The following is a 16,893-nucleotide window of genomic DNA, read 5'->3' as shown; positions in this document are numbered from 1 at the left end:
CTAATATCCAACCTAAACCTCCCCCCCCTGCAACTCGCTACCCTTCATATCAGCAGATCTTTGATTGCGCTGGCTACTTGGATCACAGCAGCCCCCACAGTAGATTTGCCCACTCCAAATTGATTCCCAACTGACTGGTAGCTGTTTGGCGTTGCAAGCTTCCACAGGGCTATCGCCACTCACTTCTCAACTGTGCGGGCTGTTCTCATCTTGGTATTCTTGAGTCTCAGGGCAGGGGAAAGCAAGTCACAAAGTTCCATAAAAGTGCCCTTATGCATGTGAAAGTTTCGCAGCCATTGGGAATCATCCCAGACCTGCAACACGATTTGGTCCCACCAGTCTGTGCTTGTTTCCCAGGCCCAGAATTGGCGTTCCACTGCATGAACATGCCCCATTAGGACCATGATGCCCACATTGCCAGGGCCCGGGCTTTGAGAGAAGTCTGTGTCCATGTCCTCATCACTCTCGTTACTGCACTGATGTCGCCTACTCATCCAGTTTCACTTTGCCAGGTTCTGGTGCTGCATATACTGCTGGATAATGTGTGTGGTGTTTAATGACAGGTTTCAGAGTAGCAGCCATGTTAGTCTCTATCCACAAAAAGAAAAGGAGGACTTGTGGCACCTTAGACACTAACAAATTTATTTGAGCATAAGCTTTATGAAGTGAGCTGTAGCTCACGAAAGCTTATGCTCAAATAAATTTGTTAGTCTCTAAGATGCCACAAGTCCTCCTTTACTTTTTGTGATGTTTAATGTGCTCCTAATTGCCAAAGTGATCGGAGCGGGCCCATGCTTGCCGTGGTATGGCATCTGCACAGAAAAAAGGCGTGGAACGATTGTCTGTCGTTGCTCTGATGGAGGGAGGGGCGACTGACGACATGGCTTACAGGGTTGGCTTACAGAATTAAAATCAACAAAGAGGGAAGCTTTACATCAAGGAGAAACAAAAACAACTGTCAGAAAGAATGGCCCCCTCAAGGATTGAACTTGAAACCCTGGGTTTAGCAGGCCAATTCTCAACCCACTGAGCTATCCCTTCCCCTGGTATTTCAGGCAGGACTGAATCTCCATTAAACTTTTCAAGGTGCCCCTGACAGACCTCACCGAAATGATTGTTGGCCGTTTATTTCACGGAGGGAGGGAGGGTGGAGCAAATGAATACAAAACAAATCTGGTATATTTCTTGTTTTGATCCACTCCATCTATCTTTTACATCTTTGGCTGGCAGCAGACAGTGCAGTAGGACTGCTAGCCATCCTCATCTTCTGCCTGCTCGCCAGAAGACGGTACAATAGGACTGCCAGCAGGACTAAAGAGAATGACCTGGTCGAGTCACTCCTATTTTAGTCCCTGTGCCCATGTCTGCCCACGCGCTCCTGACAGACCTTACCGAGGCGGCCAGGAGCACCTCGGACATGACGACGATGGTTATCAGGCCTATTGCACCGTCCGCTGCCACAAGGCAATCGGCTGCTGCTGTGTAGCAATGCAGTACTGCATCAGCCAGCACCCAGGAGATGTATGGTGACAGTGAGCTAAGTGGGCTCCATGCTTGCCGTGGTATGGCGTCTGCACAGATAACTCAGGAAAAAAGGCGCGAAACGATTGTCTGCCCTTGCTTTCACGGAGGGAGGGAGGGAACGGGGGCCTGACGGTATGTACCCAGAACCACCCGCGACAATGTTTTAACCCCATCAGACATTGGGATCTCAACCCAGAATTCCAATGGGCAGCGGAGACTGCGGGAACTGTGGGATAGCTACCCACAGTGCATTGCTCCGGAAGTCGACGCTAGCCTCGGTACTGTGGAAGCACTCCACCGAGTTAATGCACTTAATGCACTTAGAGCATTTTGGCGGGGGGGGACGGACACAATCGACTACATAAAATCAATTTCTAAAAAACCGACTTCTATAAATTCGACTTAATTTCATTGTGTAGACATACCCTTAGTGTACACATGATAAGAACATACAGACAAGTGGAATTGGTGAGTCAGTGTTTTATGTGCAACAGAGTCACACACAAAACATCCTGTCATATGCCTAAGGTGGCAGGTTGTGGTTCTGCAGGCCACTAGAGGCAAATACTCATCTGAACCATGCGTTATTGTAATGCCAACAGACCCTTGTTGGTGGCAGAATCAAACTTGGAACTTCAGAAGCTTAGAGTATGAGCCTCTACTGCATGAGCTAAAAGCCACATGGCTCTTAGCCAAGGCTACAGCAGACTCATCAATTTCTAGCTGGGCTAGGTGCCACTAAAGGGGGACAGAGCAGCACACCAAACAGGTATGGGTTATACTATGTGCTATGGCACCGAATTAGGTATCTCAAAATGGGGGATACGGGGGTAGACTCTCCCAGGAGTAAGAGATGTTGAACAAATATAGGCTAGTGAGGCCCTCAGAGAATCATAGAATCATAGAATATCAGGGTTGGAAGGGACCCCAGAAGGTCATCTAGTCCAACCCCCTGCTCGAAGCAGGACCAATTCCCAGTTAAATCATCCCAGCCAGGGCTTTGTCAAGCCTGACCTTAAAAACCTCTAAGGAAGGAGATTCTACCACCTTCCTAGGTAACGCATTCCAGTGTTTCACCACCCTCTTAGTGAAAAAGTTTTTCCTAATATCCAATCTAAACCTCCCCCACTGCAACTTGAGACCATTACTCCTCATTCTGTCATCTGCTACCATTGAGAACAGTCTAGAGCCATCCTCTTTGGAACCCCCTTTCAGGTAGTTGAAAGCAGCTATCAAATCCCCCCTCATTCTTCTCTTCTGCAGGCTAAACAATCCCAGCTCCCTCAGCCTCTCCTCATAAGTCATGTGTTCCAGACCCCTAATCATTTTTGTTGCCCTTCGCTGGACTCTCTCCAATTTATCCACATCCTTCTTGAAGTGTGGGGCCCAAAACTGGACACAGTACTCCAGATGAGGCCTCACCAATGTCGAATAGAGGGGAACGATCACGTCCCTCGATCTGCTCACTATGCCCCTACTTATACATCCCAAAATGCCATTGGCCTTCTTGGCAACAAGGGCACACTGCTGACTCATATCCAGCTTCTCGTCCACTGTCACCCCTAGGTCCTTTTCCGCAGAACTGCTGCCTAGCCATTCGGTCCCTAGTCTTGTGCATTGGGTTCTTCCGTCCTAAGTGCAGGACCCTGCACTTATCCTTATTGAACCTCATCAGATTTCTTTTGGCACAATCCTCCAATTTGTCTAGGTCCTTCTGTATCCTATCCCTCCCCTCCAGCGTACCTACCACTCCTCCCAGTTTAGTATCATCCACAAATTTGCTGAGAGTGCAATCCACACCATCCTCCAGATCATTTATGAAGATATTGAACAAAACCGGCCCCTGGACCGACCCTTGGGGCACTCCACTTGATACCAGCTGCCAACTAGACATAGAGCCATTGATCACTACCCGTTGAGCCCGACAATCTAGCCAGCTTTCTACCCACCTTGTAGTGCATTCATCCAGCCCATACTTCCTTAACTTGCTGACAAGAATACTGTGGGAGACCGTGTCAAAAGCTTTGCTAAAGTCAAGAAACAATACATCCACTGCTTTCCCTTCATCCACAGAACCAGTAATCTCATCATAAAAGGTGATTAGATTAGTCAGGCATGACCTTCCCTTGTTGAATCCATGCTGGCTGTTCCTGATCACTTTCCTCTCATGCAAGTGCTTCAGGATTGATTCTTTGAGGACCTGCTCCGTGATTTTTCCAGGGACTGAGGTAAGGCTGACTGGCCTGTAGTTCCCAGGATCCTCCTTCTTCCCTTTTTTAAAGATTGGCACTACATTAGCCTTTTTCCAGTCATCCGGGACTTCCCCGGTTCGCCACGAGTTTTCAAAGATAATGGCCAATGGCTCTGCAATCACAGCCGCCAATTCCTTCAGCACTCTCGGATGCAACTCGTCCGGCCCCATGGACTTGTGCACGTCCAGCTTTTCTAAATAGTCCCTAACCACCTCTATCTCCACAGAGGGCTGGCCATCTCTTCCCCATTTTGTGATGCCCAGCGCAGCAGTCTGGGAGCTGACCTTGTTAGTGAAAACAGAGGCAAAAAAAGCATTGAGTACATTAGCTTTTTCCACATCCTCTGTCACTAGGTTGCCTCCCTCATTCAGTAAGGGGCCCGCACTTTCCTTGGCTTTCTTCTTGTTGCCAACATACCTGAAGAAACCCTTCTTGTTACTCTTAACAGCAATTTCTATATAAAACTGAACTGACTGGTTATATGTGGGGTTAGAGCAGAAACTACAATACAAAGACTTATATTAAAAGGTGGCAACAGTGCAGTATTTATTTTATTTGTAGTGTTATTGTGGCCATGATGGTCCCAGGACATTAAAGACATGATGAGTGAGGTAATATCTTTTATTGAACTAACTTCTGTTGGTGAAAGAGACACGGTTTTGAGCTACACAGAGCTCTTCCCCAGGTCTGGAAAACATATTCAGAGTGCCACAGCTAAATATAAGGTGACAGAGACCATGGTGTATTGACATCCCTGCAAACATAGGACACAAAAAAAAAGGATTGGTGGTTTATGGATTGTTGTAATGAGCCATGAATCCAGTGTCTTTATGAAGACCATGATTTGTAGGATCTATCAAAGTTATTAATTTAAGCTCCCAGGCTCAACTTTTGAAAGTGTTATTCAGGTTTCCTTTGAGGATGAGGACTGTGAAAAGTGTTCACTCACAGATCCTATACATGTCTACCACATCATGTGGTGTACCTCATCCAGGGCACTAAATGCCCCAACAACAACTATGTGGATGAAACCAGACAATCACTATGCTCTTCAATGAGCTCACACAGAAAAATGATAAAAGACAAAAACACCATATCATCTGTGGGTGAACACTTTTCACAAAACCGTCACTCTATATCTGAAGCCTCGTCCTTAAAGAAACCTGCACAACACCTTCAAAAGACTAGCCTGGGAGTTTAAATTCATAACTTTGCTAGACACTATGGGGCTGTCTATACAGCAACTAGACACCTGCGGCTAGCCTGTGCCAGATGACTCGTGCTTGTGCAGCTCGGGTGTGGAGCTATTTCATTGCTGTGTAGACTTCCTAGCTTGGGCTGGAGCCCAGGCTCTAGGACCCTGAGAGGTAGGAATATGTATTAACTACTTATGCTAAACAATCTCTTCTACCTTGTATTTAGCAGTGACACTCCAAGTACCTTTCCATGTGTAGCTTGAAAGCTTGTCTCTCTCACCAATAGAAGTCGGTCCAATAAAAGATATTACCTCACCTCCCTTGTCTCTCTAATATCCTGGGACCAAATTTTGTGTACAGTGCCAGCCTATGAACCTCTTTGGTCCCACTTAAGCCCTGAGTTTCACTAGCTTCAACTGAACTACACTGATTTACACCAGCTGAGGATCTGGTTCTCCCATGTCTATATACAGCTCAGATTATGGTTGAAATGGCCATCAAAGGGTGTCGACTGTTGTCCTTTGTTGTGGGCAATTTTAGGATATAGGAAACTAGATACTATAGTGATGGGCATTGTAAAAGAACTGAAATAGAACAGAATATCCACTGGGAAGTTAACTGAGATTACACACTTGGTTCATTCAGGCCACCAAGCAGTCATCAGATGGTAACAACTTTGTCACTCCTAACACAGAACAGAATGGAATACATGTCCTAGAGCTGAAAAGTTCCATATCTCATTAACAATCCCCTGAGCCATGCCTGTCACTAGTAGCTTTAAGTTTTAATTTCTCAGCTTTCATTTGTCACCAAGGCTATTTGTCCATATCTCTTTTGTGTTTAATCAGCAGTATCAGTGCTTCTGATGAGATTATTTAGCTAGCCTAGTACTCCAGGAGGTCACAAACCCAGAACTGTTTATACAGGAACAAATTAAGTACAACTCTTCATTCTTAGATAGAAAAATAACTGGTACTATGAAACATAACATCTTTAGCAAAAATGCTTTGGAGAGCTAGATTATCAAATATAACAGTTCAGTGGTTCAATTCATACCTGACAGGCTTCAAAGAATATATATGCAAATTGATCTCCCAGCTGCAAGGGTAATTAACATGGTCTGCTGCAGGGAGCTGTTCTTCCACCCATTCTGTTTCATGATTTTAGTGACTTTACAATTTTCTCAATCTACTGTCTTTTGGTATGGAAATAAAATTAACTTATTGTTCTATGTAAACTCCATACACTACCATCAACAGGGAATTCAGGCTCCTGGAACTGCAAACATTTGAAAACCAGGCAAGATCTGATGTAAACCTGAAAAATCTGGAAGCACTTTTTTATTTAGATAGATTTTCCTATTTTCAGCTACTAGAGCCCAGATACTGGTATATTAGACTTGCACATGCATATAGTGGGTCCAATTCTTATTTTAAACCCTTTTTAAAACCAGTGTAACTCAACTGACTTCAGTAATTACTACTGATTCACACTGTGATATCACAAAAGGTACAGAGTCTTGGAATATGCTATTCATTTCACTTTTCATTAGGGTCCAATCTTGACCACAACTCAAGTCAAGCGGAATTTTTGCCACTCATTTGCATGGAAGCAGGATAGAGCCCTAAGTATATAGTATTTCACCCCATATTCTGCTTCTATCAAGGTTGATAATTTGTGGGGTCTTGAAGGGAAATATTTGGTTCTACATCCAGAAGGAGTGGCTTTTGAGCCTTTTGTACTGTAACACATTCCAAATAGGACTATGAGGGAGCACCAAAAGTATTTTCCCATTACACAGTAGTAGTAAAACTCAAAGGACACATTTCCGTATCTTTTGCAGAAGGCAGTCATGTTACATATGCTAAGGAAAGCTATAGAAATAGGGGGATTAATGTATTGGTAACTGTTCATAACCAGAAATGCACCTACAAAGCCGTTTTTTGAAAGTAGACAGGAACATCATAGAGCGATTCATGTTTGAGCATAGATTTATAAGTATACATAAAGCAATATGTATATTTTTGAACATATAATTGGACAAAGTAAACCCTGGTGTACGTCCACTCAAGTGATTCGAGTTATTTCAGGGATAAATTTGGTTCAGTATATTACATATAAATTACACGTAAATGGTATGTCTTTTTATGTATTTCTGTTTGCTAGATCTTTGACACACGCTGGTGTATTCCTCAGGCATTGGAAAGGGTAAGAATGGACTACACATAGACATATATGTGGTTGGGTATATTTCAGATGTGGATGGAGTATTTTGCTAAAAATTCAAACTATTCCTCCCTCAAATCAATTTCTGAGCTTCAAATGCAAAAAAAATTCAGTCTGTGTCTCGCTAGATTTAGGCCTGTGTCAGGGAGGGGGCAGGTTATGCCCTGCCTTCATCCTCATCTGATGTTAGAGTTCAAAGCTGGGCCACTACAGAAGCTCTTCTGCAGCCTACATGCCACTCCCAGTAGAGTACTTAACCGAGGTTAATTGAATGTCTGCTAAAAGGACATTCGTGGGAGTGTGAATGGCAGCCCTGACACTGTAGTGGATAAGGCCGCCCTGACCTTTGATGCCAGCTCCATATGTTTTTCAGAAAGCAAGTGAAAGAGACAGTGAAGGGGAAAGAGTAAAAGTGAAAAAGAGGAGGTAGATGTGCAGGAGAGAACTGGATGAGGCACTTTTATATTGTTTTAAGAATAAGTAAATGGGATTTTTCAAACCGGCCTAATAGTTTGGTCTCCAACTCCCACTGAATTCCAGTGAGAGTTGGGTGCCTAATTCCCTTAGTCTCCTTTAAAAATCCCAACCTACATTTTTATCTAAAAAGCAGACTCCCTAATTTGCATGTTACGAGTACAGAAAGTTATACCCCTGTTAGGCAGTTCATGGTGGCAGATTAGTTTGATGTGGATCACCACAACCTCATGTCCCTTACATTCATGTGACTTGGACATGACCCATCATGACTAAGAAATTCCAAACAGCAGAATACTGATTTTGTACTACTGTAGACTGGGAGTCAAAAGTTATTGTCACCTAACAGCTGTCCAGTGGTCATTTGTTGGCAGTCTCAGAAGAAAGGCCAACGATAGGATGAGCATGAACACTTGAACTACCTTTTCTTTCTAAGAGCCTGTCTTTCACTGCTAAACAAGCTGCATTTTTTTTAACCTTAAGGTAGCAAACACACATGCACTATCTCAAGGAAAAACACAGCAAACAGGAGGTACATTAGTTTTATCACAAGGTAAACACACCAATTCAGCCCCATACCTCCACCTGGGCTTGACCTTGGTTAGTTTATCTCATGGTAAAACTAAAGGGCTTCATCATCATTATCTTTTTACCTCCGTATAGCTCACATGTTAGGTATCCTGAGGTAAAAAACACAGCTTTTTTAGCAGTGAAAACAAGGGCTTAGATGTGGTCTCTCTAGGTCAATATTAAGGAATATTAGCGTGTCAGTGAGCAAGAATGGGGTTAAGTTTATAGTGCTGCTGCCCCTGCATTATGAATAAACAAGACTTTAATTTCCAGTGTTGTCAGACTGGCAGACACTGACACAGACACTGAATTCACTTTTTAAATAGTTATAAAGAAAATATAAGAGCTAGAATGTAGACTAGAGACACTTATGGAGTAGTAAAACATATAAAAAACAGGAACTAACATCTTTGGTTCATTCTATTTTGCTATAAAGAAATGGTCACTGTGACTATCAGAAAATCTGCAGTCTGCGTCTGTAATTTTCCATTGTGTCTGAAAAATGGCTCTTTAAATGCCATTTGACCTTGAAAGCAAAAATAATCTGTCCTTTATCAATTCCATCCTTTCGTGGTCTGGCTTACAGCATCCAATTTACATCCTATCTTAATGTGAAGCTTCTAGTGATAATGAATTCAACCAAGTATCTAAATCTTTCCTCCAGAAACATTTCTCTTTATTTTTTAAAAAGAAGAGCATAGGTGCCTTTTGTCTGTCACCTGTCTCTTCACTCTGACCTAAAAAGCACTTGAACAATTTAGCAGCTCTCACTTACAGTATGAGACTTTTCTTGTGTGCATTTGGTCTACAAAAGCCACCAATTCTAGGAACCTCGAGTTATCCTATGTAATTATGAATATGTTTCCTTTGTTATCCTAAATATTTTTCCATCCTCTGTGATATAACTATTTCCTCTCCTAGTCTTTATTTTTGAACTCAGAGGAAGTGTTCATGCGAGAAAAGTTACCAAAACCAAACATTTAAATTAGCTTCTGCCCAGAAGAGAGGCTGTGTCTTACTATGCATTTGACAATGCCTGGCACACTGGGGCCGTGATCCTGCCTGAGTGCTCTGGGAGATATGGTAAGATAAGTTGCAGCAATATAAGGAAGGAGGATAACAGTGATAAGATGACATGATTGCAAAGGCTAAGTAGTGTGCAACTTAAACATGCTGAATTCAATAAAAATTAAAAATAAAGAAGAAATTGTTTGCATGGAGAAGGGAGAAGTCTGTCTGACAAACAGAGACTTTTCAATCCCAGGGAGCTGCAAGAAGCAAATCCTAACATCAGTATCCACATATTTTTATCACCACAACTTGGGACTTCAGTTAGTTACAGATGACAGTGAGCTGCTGAAGACAATGCTTTGCTCACACTAGCAATTCCAAAACCTGAAATGCCCTAAAAAGGCCAAATGCCTTCAAGTCTTTATTAACCCTTATTGAAAGCATTGAGAGGGGCATCAATCACTGCCCTGTACTCACTGCCAGGTCCTATTACTGAATGCTGCACATACAAAAATGATGGTAGGTGACCTACTCTCCCCTTCTTCTATAGAGAACTTATGGCCAATGCTGCTCCAGAGCAGAAGGTACTAAGCCTTTTCCTCCCCCACAAAAACCTGCTGTTCCAGAGTTTTGTCAAGCAACGAAGACAGCAGGAGCCTTTGACTGCTCTGAGAGTCCATCTGACTATGGACATTTGGGCAAACCTCTGATTGCATGTCCTTCAGCTCATTCTGGATCATCATCAGCATGCTGTGATGTGCATGTGTAGAACTGAGAGACAACCAGACTGGAGAAATCACAGGCTGTCATAGAAGCATAGTTAATGAGCTCCTCCTCCTTACTTTAATTTGTGGTCTTAAATAATGGCAAAATGTGAGGAAGGCAGCTGATGACAGCCAGTTCCCATGTGCATCCTGATTCATGTGCCGTATTAATCTATTGGTTAAGGAGTTCTTCCATAATAATCAGAACATTGGCAAAATTCTCTCCCAGCTGGAAAGATGTGTAGCCACTTCAGCTGACCTTACGTTGCATGTCACCTTCCCCAAGAGCGTTAAGGGAAGCAATGACCTCCCTGCCAGCAGATGAAGCAGGCTGCCAACTGCTGCTGTTCCTGACTAGTAGTTTATTGGTGAGGTTTTAGGCCCTCATTCAGCCAAGCACTTAAGACATGCAAGCACTTAAACGCATGCACAGCTTTAAGCACATCTCCCTAAGCAGCAAAGCCCTAGAGACAGACCAAAGCCCCGTGCAGTTAATGGAAATGCTTTCATTGGCGTCAGATCTTTACACATCATTATCATTTTACTTGTTTTAAATAAAATAAAAATCAGCAGCATCCCCATATATCTGGTCACTCATGGGGTTAGTCAGTATTTTATTATTTTTATTTGAAATAGGAACATGTTGTAAAATAAAAATATCAAGGCATCTGAAGAGAAGAAAGACTGTAGGCATCTGCACAAAATGGTATTTGTCACGCTGTCTGGAGTGGCTCACAAGCATGAGCGCCACCTCAGCGCAGACTGTCCAGGAACAGAGCACAAACTCTAAACGGGTTGTATGTTCAATAATTAGATTTCATCAACCAAGTAACAAGCGGGAACTCCTAAAGCACTATAACAGCCTTAACGTGGAGTCACAGACAGCCCCCTTGGGCACTCGGGACTGACTTGCCATCCAGGCAAGCTTGTCTTTGCGCTAGATGGTTCCTTCCACCAAAAATCACAACAATATTCAGGTTATTCCCAGTCCAAAAGGACTAGTCACTTACCCAGGTCAACTGTACTTCAGCTCTCAAACTAGAGACAATGCTTGTAGCCAATCCTGTAAGAAACCAACCAAAGGTTTATTAATGAGGAAAAACGAAATACATGAATAATTTCAGTTAAAGCAGGCATAGATACATACACAAATGACAGGTTTCAGAGTAGCAGCCATGTTAGTCTGTATTCGCAAAAAGAGAAGGAGGACTTGTGGCACTGTAGCTCGCGAAAGCTTATGCTCAAATAAATCTGTTAGTCTCTAAGGTGCCACAAGTCCTCCTTTTCTTTATACACAAATGAGTTACAATGTTAGGTTTCGAAAGATAATAGAAACTTCTATAGTATGCAAATTCTATATGTCCTTTAGGGCTAACCCAGGCAAAACAACTGGGGGCCCTTGTTTATACTTAGAAATCTTCATCTCTCCGAGTTCAAGCAGCACAGAATTAACAAATTCTCGTTAACAGGGATTTTTATTCCCTTTCCTCAGCGTTCAAGCTGTGATGGGATGAGGGTTTGTGCACATACTCTCTTCAGGGATGAGAGGGAAGCAATGAACGAATGGCTTGTCTGATGTCTAGAGACCTTCTTTTGTTGGGGAGGAGATAACACCTTTTTGCAGTCAACTAGCATTTCACGCTTGGCAATGCTTCTCCCTTGACTGTGGGGGATTTAATTTTAGCAAACATTTTTATAGTTACAGAGCAAACGTTTAAATATTACCTTATAACGTGGGACACAGATATAAGTGAGATTATTACATGCAGCGTCCTACAAGCATTTCATAAAGTCTAAACACGAAAAACATTCTTATAACTCTATTTTAACCACACTAACACGCAGGTGAGCCAGACTGGTTTCCCGTTACTGCATTTGTCAGTGTTAAGTGAGGCCCAGGACCTGGGCATCAGCTGGCACCATCACAATATTATTCATTTTTTTAAAAAATTAAAAATTCAAAAGTTTAACCATTGAGACCTACTGGGAAATTTGCTTGCTGTTGAATGAGTTCGGTTCAGTAGCTGAATCTTCCATTGTAAAATGATGCAGGCTGCTGCCCTGCACCTAACCCTGGGACAGACTGTGCTTCAGAGTCCAAGAGACATATGCTACTCTTATGGCATAGCACTTCCTCCAGGCACCAGAATGTTTCCAACAGGCACGGCACGAGGCTGCTGATCCATCTGCCAGCCGAGCGACAGCAGAACAATCAGCCAGCGATATCGAATACTGCGTAGTCACGCACCAGTAGCCTTGTCCACATGTGAGTGTGGGTAATTGTGCGCACAACAGCCCACCCTCAAATATTTGTGAGAATAAAAAAGGTGTTCATGTAAATGTCCACAAAGGAGGCATTAAAAACGTAGAAACATGGCCATGCCAAACCATGTAGAACTAATAAACACAAACGATGTCTTTTGAATTTCTAGCTGGCTCTGTCTTTACATATCCAATTTCACAACCTCACACAAAGGACAGATAAGTCAACAGGGCAATATTCTCATAAACATCTCACAGCCTTCTGACATGTCAGCGGGGTGCCATCCATTTCAAGCCTATGAATAAGGCACAGGCTGAGGATGGATTAGCTAGTAATTTAAAGCACGCTGGTGAAAGGATTCTTATCTCTGGTAGGGAGAGCAGCCCATGCTAGACTGACAAATATGTCTTGAGCCTCTGTCTGATTATCCACCCCTCCCCTCGACACTGAAATGACAATAGATGAGTATCACTTGCCAGAGAGAGAGCTGACATACTCACCCCCAGAGTAGGTGAATTGTTTCAGTGTTTTTTGGGCTCCCTGATAGATGAGAACAGTAACAAAACTCAGGCTGACTATGGCTCAGTCAACCATGTGCCCTGACTAGGGACAAACCTCAGAATCAGAGTTTTTCCAGGGGCTTCTTTGGGCTTCAGTTTTATCCAAGGTTCTCCCAACTGCAGTTAGCTGAGCCACTAAACAAAATGAAACAGGGCTACAGGAGGAGTTCTAGATATTTCCTGCAAAGAAAAAAAAACGTGTGGGTAACAGAACTTTAATGGGAAATTTCCAAGGAAAACACAGGGTGCTGCAGAAAGTGGCACTGCTGATTCAACAGAATACCTCTGAGTCAGTACTAAACACCTTCCTCTGGGAGGGGTTAGGAGACTTCATGCTATTGGAGGTGCTCTCTTTTAGGTGAGATGTAAAACTGAGGTCCTAACCATTTGTGAAATTAAAAATTCCCAGGCACTTTTCCCAAATATTGGTGTGTCAGCACGAGCATCCTAGCCAAAATACGTTTAAGTGCATTCTGCCTACCAAATATCTCCTTGGTGTTTCGATTATATGGGGTATTTTTTCCCAATTTCTGTCTTACTGTATTGTTTAGTTTTACTGTACACTGTTAGACAGCTGCTGCTTTTCTTCCCCCCCCCCCACAAAGGTGGCTACATTTCAGTGATGGGTGATTCCCTCATGCAGTTTGTAAAGCCCTCTGGCTACTGCTTCAGATTTAGGCCTTGATACTTTTACTGCACACAGTCTCTCATCTCAATGTAAATTGTTACTATTTCAGTCTTATGAAATGAAATTATATCATCTAGGATTTTAAATCCTCTGACCTGTATCAATCTTGTATGGCTTGATGCCTTTGATGGAAATGCTCCTCCGCCTTGACTTTGCATTTTCCGTGCTTGCTTTTTCAGTTTCCTTTGACCGTCCTGAATATTTATTTCTGACTTTTGTCCCAGCCCAGTTTCATCTATTGGCTGCAGCCTAGTTTATTTCCCTACTCCAGGTTTTACTCCTTGACCCTATCTCTGTCTATCTGGCATACACACCTAAGCACACACAAAACCACCTTCACTAAACAAGGACACTACATTAGAGAAGTAGATCACATCATGGAACGGGCCACCTAAATATCCTGGGAGAACAACAACTATGTGGGTGAAACCAGACAACCATTACACTCTCAAATGAACTCACACAGAAAGTGATAAAGACGAAATTGCCAGATCACCTATGGGTACATATTTTTCACAAAACATTCACTCCATATGTGACTTCTCAGCCCTCATCCTCAAAGGAAATCTGCACCGCTCCTTCAAAAAATGAGCTTGGAACTTAAATTCATTACTCTGCCGGACACTAAAAACCATGGACAAAACAGAGACACTAGTTTGTGGCTCATTACAACATTTGTCATACACGCTTCTGCCTGCTAACCCTTAATTGCCCACTTCATTTTCAGTGGTCTTCTGCAGCATGTATGATCCCCTGATGTTTAACAATCTGTCCCAACTTGTATTTAGCTCAGACTCTGCGTACGTACCCCAGACCTGAAAAGGACTTCTATGAAGCTCGAAAGCTTGTCCCTTCCACCAACACAAATTGGTTCAATAAAAGACATTACCTCACCTACGTTGTCTCTTCATATCCTGGGACCAAGACAGCTACAACAACACTGCTAACAACTATCTCTGTCTTTCTGTCTCTCTAGCTCTCTCAAGATAGTTTTTCTAAGAGCAATCTAGTATCAGTGGCCTAGTGATAGTGCTTTGTACTGCCACGATTGAATTTCAGGTGTTTTACAGTTCCAAGGCCAAATTCAGAGGTGATGTGTAAATTAGACCCTTTACATTAACTGGTCTACCCTGGGAACTTACATCAGCATAGCTATGTCGCTCAGTGGTGTGAACAATTCACATCCCCCGAGTGACGTAATTATGCTGACCTAACTCCTGGTGTAGACAGTGCTAGGTCGATGGAAGACGGATGGGGAGATAGTCAGGGAGATGGGTTACCTACAGCAATGGGAGAACCCCTCCTGGTACTGTGGCACTACGGTGCTGCAGCTATGCCGCTGTAGCAGGTTAAGTGTAGCTATAGCCTTAAACATGCTTACACTCAGTTGGAGCAAATTTAGTCCCTCACTGTGGCTGACATAAACAACTCTATGCTGCCCCTTTGCAAGTCAAGGGCAGGGCTGGGAAAGGGAGGGGGCAGAACAGGACCATAGCTATAGTGTTATAGGGATTCACTGAAGCCCCCCAGGATCCCAGGACAGGCTTCTGTAAAAGAGAGCATCCACAGTGAACCAAAAATCCATATGCAGAGACATAAAACCACCTTTGCCTACTCCCTCACCCTTACGGCTGCACTTTTGTGCTGCACAAATGGGGAGGACAGAATGAGGCCCTCTTATACTAAATTAGACTCCCATACACACTTACTGCTGAGGATAAGCTGGTATTATTTACATACTGAGGAGCTGGAAGAAAGGATAAAAGAGGAAAGTATTGTGATTTTTATACAACATTTTCACCAGCAAAGTACTCTAAAACAAACACACACACACACATAAATCCACAGACAGAAACCTGCACTTACACAAACACAAATCTTGTAGAAACACTTTTGCAATGAAAAAATGGCTTGTGATGAAAAACTGGAACCCAAAAAAACAAAACAAAAAATGTGATTTTATATATATTACAGAAAACTGGCATTTTTATTGAATACTGTTTTTGAAAACCAAAAATGAAAACCAAAACCACCCAGCCAGCCAAAAAAAATGTTTTTCTTGGAAAATTACACCCACAATTTTTTCAAAATTTCCTGCAAAGTATAACTTGCATTTTTTGAACAGCTCTACAAGATAGACCGTATAATTTGACACTAGCCTCAAAAGGTACAAGTTTCATTGCCAGAAACCACTACTGTGAAAGTTGTTACTTCTAGAAATTACTAAGACAACTCACTGGCTGCAGGTGTCTGAAAATGCTTGTGTCACCAATCAGTGCCACCTTCTGGACGTGGGGTGATGGTGGTTAGGGCTAAATGAGGACTGGATCTATAAAAAATTTGAGGCTCCTCCCCACCCCCCCCACTTTCCAAAAGAAGAAAAAATGTGCTTGGTCCATCCAGTCAAGACAGACTCTGCTTCTCAGCCCTACCACATCTGAGTTATTGATCTTCTACCTAGATGAAGCCCTTCCCCTATAAGCAACTAACCAGCACCAATTAAATGTGCCCTTCACTGTCATAAACTGTATCGGACTCCCTGCTTCATTTCAGGGGGCAGAGGAATTGATGGTTTGTAAGGGATATGAAACTCAAGCTTCAGGGCATAAACCAGATTCTGAGTGAGGGGGTTAGGAAGAAACTTCCACATGAGCAGGTTGTTCCATGAATGCTCAGGTGTTGGGGGAAGAGGTCTTGCACTTTTCTCTGAAGCCTCTGTACTGCTGGCCATGGAACATAGGATACCGGACTTGATCTGGTAGAGCATTCCTATGTTCCTTTGACTGCTTCTGACCATTGAGCCTGAATACTAAGGCCTTAGGCCTCGACTGGACTAAACATGAAGGTTGGTTCTTCAAGATGGCTCTGCATATCCACACTTCTGGTATGAATTAGGTACCATTAGGCACCTTCCAATGGGGCCTAATGGTAGAACCCTTTCCAATCAGTGTCCATTAGAGTACTCCCATGTCCCCTCCCACCTCTCCCCTCAGCATCTCCAGACGTTCTGAGGGCAAGGCTATATATGGGGGTGCAGCGCCCTCTACTACCTCAGTTCCTTCCATCACCAACCTGAAGACATAGAACAAAAAGGGACTCTGGGAAAGAGGGGAAGGTGAGTAGGAAGTACGACTATGCAGAGCAATCTTGAAGAACTCCAGTTACAAGTAAATAACCTTCATTTCTTCTTCAAGTGGCTCTGCATAGTCCCACTTAAGGTAGTCTGATAAGCAGTATTGAAATAACATCGAGGAGGGAACAGAGTCCTAACTGAATAGAGACTGAAGCACCACTCTACCAATCTAGTATCAGACTTTGAGGCCAAATCGAGAGCATAATGCTTAATAAAAGAGTTCCAGTTTGCA

This window comes from Lepidochelys olivacea (assembly GCF_965140295.1).
Source record: "Lepidochelys olivacea isolate rLepOli2 genome assembly, chromosome: 3".
Taxonomy (NCBI): domain Eukaryota; kingdom Metazoa; phylum Chordata; order Testudines; family Cheloniidae; genus Lepidochelys; species Lepidochelys olivacea.
The sequence above is the reverse complement of the archived record's forward strand: the minus strand, read 5'-3'. Positions refer to the sequence as shown.